The following is a 6233-nucleotide window of genomic DNA, read 5'->3' on the forward strand; positions in this document are numbered from 1 at the left end:
TTGAAAACTTACGGCTCTTCTGTTTGTTGCCTATCTGAAACAAAGGTTTACTGTTGCAGTGCACCCTGTTAGTACTTTACAACGCAATTTGTGTCGCACTTGATAATGGTTATCTTTAATGACAGTGGTTCCTCAATGCTATTCAGCAAAACATCTGCTATATTTTCATTTTCTTCTGAATGAAATAAGCCTATGGTTTTTCCCTCGAGGCAGCAATCATTTCTAAATCAAGGGTGTCTATCGCAAATATTCCTCAAGCAGCTTTGCGTAAAAATTCAAACAATAAGCTTGTCTTCAGTGGTACTAGTTACATTAGTTCCATTGACTACTTTTGAACCTCAGTTATTAAAAATTTTGTTTTTGTAAATATTTCTTTCTGACCATAGCCCTTTTTTAAGCAAAACTATTATGCTCCGTCTTACACTAACAGAAATCATCATTAACTGTGCGTATTGGAACCATATTCTGTACTTTAAAATAGAACAGTCATGGTAGAACCACAGACTGAAGGAAGCTTTATCAACTGTTTATAAAAAACAAACGATAAATATGAAAATAATTTTTTACAATATACAAGTAATGAATGTGTAGAAAACTATTTGATTTTAGTTATCACTATAATAGCTATAGGATTATAAGATGTAAATGCTCCACGTCCCAGTTTTTAGAAAAAAAAATAATAACTGTTGCAATTCTGAGAACTTTAAGTGTAATGTTTTAGAAATCATTTAAACCATACATATGAATTAGAAGACATTTAAACGACTAAGAGATTTCAATGGACAATATTTCTTTATTTCATCTTGAACTGCTATTGTAAGGAGACTGAATTACAGCTTCTCATTTATAAGCAGAAGAGTAAGTCTTATATTTTGGACAATGATGTTTCTCTTGAAATCTAAGCTTTTGCCTCAAAGAGCACAGATTATGTGTAACATAAAAGCTAATATTTGTTTTGAATCATTCATAAAATATACTCGTTTTCCTTCAAATTTCCCATTATTTTTGTGTATTTTGGAACTTATCTTAAAGTAGCACAAAATATTTATTACTTTCATGATATATTAAAATATCGATGTCAGTATTTTCGAACACAAGCTTCGTTTAAATAAATTAATTTTGGTACTTTATTACATTACCAAAAATAGTAGTAATTTTCTCAGGTAAAAAACAACATATGAAAGAAACATGTATAAATAAGTCTTCGATAGAAGAAGACGCGTGTTCTTTTATAGCAAAGACACATTGAGCTGTCTGCTATGTCTACTTTGTGGAATCTAACCCATTACTTGAGTGTTGTACATCTGAAGACTTATCGCTGTTCCGTCGGGGGACCTGTGGAATAAATGCTATACTCAGTGTCAAGTTTGAGGGCTTACATCTGGAGTTCAATATTTGTCGTAACAGATCACAAATATTTCATTGTTCAGCTTTTTTGCTAAAACACAGACAACCGACCTCGAATTCAGTAACACAAATGAAGAAAGTAATTTTAGTATATAACCCGAATAAATCATCTATAAATGGTATTTCTTTAAGTTTCTTAATTTCTTATTTATTCACTACCATAAATAATATAGATAAGAGTGTTTAACGATAAGTAATGTATAACCTTTTTAATTTGCTTATTTTCCTAAAAACATAAACAATTTTATACGATGTTCTAGCCATATATCTTGATTAATTTTTAATTTATTACTTCTAAAGTAAGCAGCTAGTATAATAGTCCTGTGTAACTGAAATCGTATCTAGAACTTCTCATTATGAACATAAAAAAAATTGCCTTACATACTTTAGTGCCAGGTTTGATTGTGATTATGATACACTTTAATGTATTTTTTACACTTATATTTACGTACTCCATTTACTAAATCGTAATTTAAAGTGGTTAAGGCTCTCGACTCATAATTCGAGGGTCGCGGGTTCGCATCCCCGTCGCGCCAAACATGCTCGCCCTTTCAGCGTGAGGGCGTTATAAGTGACGATCAATCCCACTATTCGTTGGTAAAAGAGTAGCCCAAGAGTTGGCGGTGGGTGGTGATGACTAGCTGCCTTCTCTCTAGTCTTACACTGCTAAATTAGGGACGGTTAGCACAGATAGCCCTCGAGTAGCTTTGTGCGAAATTCAAAAACAAAACAAACAAATTTACTAAATTATAAACACACATAGTACACAGCAATGATGAGAATCAATATATTTTGTCGACGTCTGTATCTAGTACATTTATTCCCAACGTGAATGACTCAGTCTTCAAGCATGGAAACACTCATTAATCGCAATTAAACCTCAAACTGCAACTTTAAAGACTGTTAGTTGAGGATAAGAATCAAAGGTATTCAAGACCTTTTCATGAAAACGCACACATGTCCCACACCCATTATTCTTTCCCACCACCAGTTTAAATTGATTAGCCTTTTGTGTGATTTTCGAGAACACTTTAATTTATTTCAGCCATGACAAAAAGGAAATATGACGAACGTGCATGGTGAATACTCTTAACTTCATTCAGTACGTGAATAATCAAGAATTTCAGAAGATTGGTTTTTATTTTCAAATTTTACTATTGCTTAAACTTACTCAATTCAAATTCAGTTTTTCACAGCAACATGTTGTATATCCGCTCCAAACAGTTCACCAAATATATACTTAAACTATTTTGTGGGTCCTCAAACTTCAATGCAATTATGAACATAACGTATATTATTGAAAATATAAGCACAACTTGTAGGTGAATGAAATATTGTTGTTCGTTTAAAAATGTAAATATGAATTTTAATTTTTTAGGGATAGAAAAATTCAAGTAAACTTGTACGAATATTTAAAATGTTTTAAAATACTCAACGATTAAGGTTATATAATATACAATTAAAAGTTCATTTAAAAACCGATTAACATTTCCAAAAAAGGCACTTTACGTCATCCTCAAAAGTGTAAAAGACAAATTTTGTGTAATATGTAAATACAAAAATCCATAGTCATGTGACTACTAGTTTACATATTTGAAAAAAAAATCACGCCACCTACCTACTTTCTGATTTCTAACCTTTTGTCCTTATTTAAGAATACATTATTTTGGTGTGTTTCATTGTTTTCACAGTTTCTATAATACTTCTAGATGTTATATTATTCGGTTAAACTAAAATAACAGTTTTTTATTCTTTTTCTAATACGACCAATATAATTTCCATATTCAGCTACTATAGAGTTTTCACTTTTGTTTTTAGCATTTCTTTTATATTAATTGTCTCCCGCTAGTACAACAGTAAGTTTACGGATTTACAACGCAAAAAAGTTTGTTACTCTCGGCAGATAGTCCGATGTGGCTTTGCTATAAAAAAAAACATACACTTATGTTAATCTACTCTAAATTTCTTCTACTTTTAATTTCATAAATACCCGTTTTCTCCGGGAATAAGGATTTTTTAAATTCACGAAAAAAGGTTGATATGATAAACCTAGGACGTATGGTAAAATAAAATTTATTTTTTATCTATTTTATGAAATGTCAATTTTTGTTTACTTTTTGGCCATCATTTTTCATTTTGTTAAATTTGCTCACAGCTATGTCAACAATATGAGATGAGAAACCCCTATCTAATGCTGCATATTTGATAACTAACAGTTATGTTTTTAAATTCTTCTAGACGAAATCTTTGTTTTAAAAACCTGTAAACATATGAATTAAAATAAGTCATATGCTGCGACTTTGTATGACATAATTATTTATGTAGTGGCATAGCAACAGTTTTAAATGATTTTTGTTTTACAACCAAAAATACGACCAAAAACGGTAAACTATTATTTTCTTGTACTTCATGAGTAAATCGAAGAGTGAGTTTTATATTATACAAAGAATTAGCAAAAACTAGCAAATTTTCTTTATCATGTCGCCACACCAGGCAAGTAATTTTTGTTTTTGAATTTCGCGCAAAGCTACTCGAGGATTATCTGCGCTAGCCGTCCCTAATTTGGCACTGTAAGACTAGAAAGAAGGCAGCTAGTCATCACCACCCAACGCCAACTCTTGGGCTACTCTTTTATCAACGAATAGTGGGATTGACCGTCACATTATAACGCCCCCACGGCTGAAAGGGCAAGCATCTTTGCGACCGGGATTCGAACCCGCGACCCTCGGATTACGAGCCGAACGCCTTAACACACTTGACCTTGCCGGGCCTCAATAAAACATAAATATCAGTATCAACTATGTAAAATAAGTGAATCAAGAAAAGAACCAGAAAAAAATTGAATGACAATGCCTAAAAAGAACAACAAAACAATATTCCAAAATCACATTTAGATATTAATAACAATAGCAAGTCACAGATAGCAATAATTCACTAATATTATAAAACTTGTAGATTCATATTTCTTTCCTGCTTAGATCACGAGAAAACATCTCATGCCATCATAAATGTGCATAAACTTTTGCTGCATTAATAATGTCTGTACATTAACGCTGGGAAGCTGGCGTCAATTTTTTAATATATACATATTTAACAAAATAAACAAGATTAGCTAGAAGGTGAGTTAGCGTCTTATTGTAACTAATATTGTACATAAATACTTAAAAAACAAAAGGAATAGTAATTATATGATAGACGACAACAAAAAATAATACGCTATCTCACAATGTAAACATACAAACACATGTACATAAAATAAAATTATGTAATTTATATCCCATTTACATCCCAAGCCAATATTTGCTAATGTAGAATTTTTAAATTAATAATAATGCAGTCTCAGTTGCAAAAATCGTCTAGAGGCTATCGCTATAAGATACAGGGTGTAGATGCAAGTAGCACAACAGTTGTATTGATAAATAAAATGTTGATATTTACATATTTAGCAATATTACAATTAAACGTATAGTTGAGAAGTTTCGCTCAAAAACATCATCCATGAAACTCTGTTCCTACAACGATACATACATTGGAGAAACGAGAGTAAAACTCGCGACAAGAATAAAAGAACATGAAGATAGTACAAGACTCATGAAAACACAAAATTCAGCCATTGCAGTGCATGGATCAGCCCGGGCAAGGATCACCAACATATATAACCCATATTTCTGTTTTAATTTCAGTTTAGTATTCTGTAAAGCATCAGTTTCAAACCTATCTATAAAAATATCACACTGCAAGAAAGATACCAGAGAACATGTAGCTAGACCTTCGGTCTGTTATTTTATTCAGGTTTAATTCGATGTAAAGTTTGTTTGGAATTTAGCTCAACAAGTGTGAAGTCATATAATTTCCTAACACTGTAATTCTCAGCTAATTTGGGCACAGAAGATTTTAATCAATATGAAAAATACGTTTTATGTTAAATTAATTTTAATGTTAAATATTTATTCCATATCTGTGGTATTAATGCATTTCAAATACTAAGTAAATATATTACTATTTATTGGTGTATTGAGAGCCCCTAATAGCACTAGTACAGCAGTATGTATACAAACTTATATTGCTAGAAATCAGGTTTCAATAGCCATGGTAGACAGAGTACCATGGGTAACAAAATACGATTTCTAGTGTTATAAGTCTGCATAAATAACGATGTGCTACTGAGGGGTGGTTGCGGAAAACGCGATAACATGCCTTGTGGGATTCAAGCTCATAATTATGCAGACTACATGTCAAATGCCTTAACAAATAGGCCATAAAATTTAAATAAATTGTCAAAGAAGCGTTGAAAGAACCTTAAATATCATGTGAAAAGAAAAACAAAACTCGAACTTTTATTTGAATTTGAGGCTATTTGAAGCAATAACAAGATAAAAGTTTCTAACTGACAATTTTGACCGCTAACCAAATTTTTAAAATACTTTCACAGATAGGTTTAAGTGTCTCACATAAATATATATGGTAAAACCTGCGTTCAACACATATTTATTTTGATATTTGAATGACAGAGTAACGTAATCTAATATTAGTAATATTATTTTAATTACAGTTGTTTTTTACCTGTTTAATGTAATTACAGATTCGATTTTTATTGTTGCTTATAAAATTATTGTTAATCATTACAATTAGAATGAATCAAATATTATTATGATTTCTTTAAAATACCGTTTCGTCGATTATTTTGTAAAAACAAATAACAAATATTAGTTAAAATAGTGAAAGGACTTGGTTAGCAATTACACATTTATATGACAGCTAGAAACCTGTATCTGTTGTTATGTTTTAGTTGATATTAATATTATAGAGTTTTTTTAGTAGTGCCT

The sequence above is a fragment of the Tachypleus tridentatus genome, chromosome 6 (assembly GCF_004210375.1).
Source record: "Tachypleus tridentatus isolate NWPU-2018 chromosome 6, ASM421037v1, whole genome shotgun sequence".
In the NCBI taxonomy this organism is placed as follows: Eukaryota; Metazoa; Arthropoda; class Merostomata; order Xiphosura; family Limulidae; genus Tachypleus; species Tachypleus tridentatus.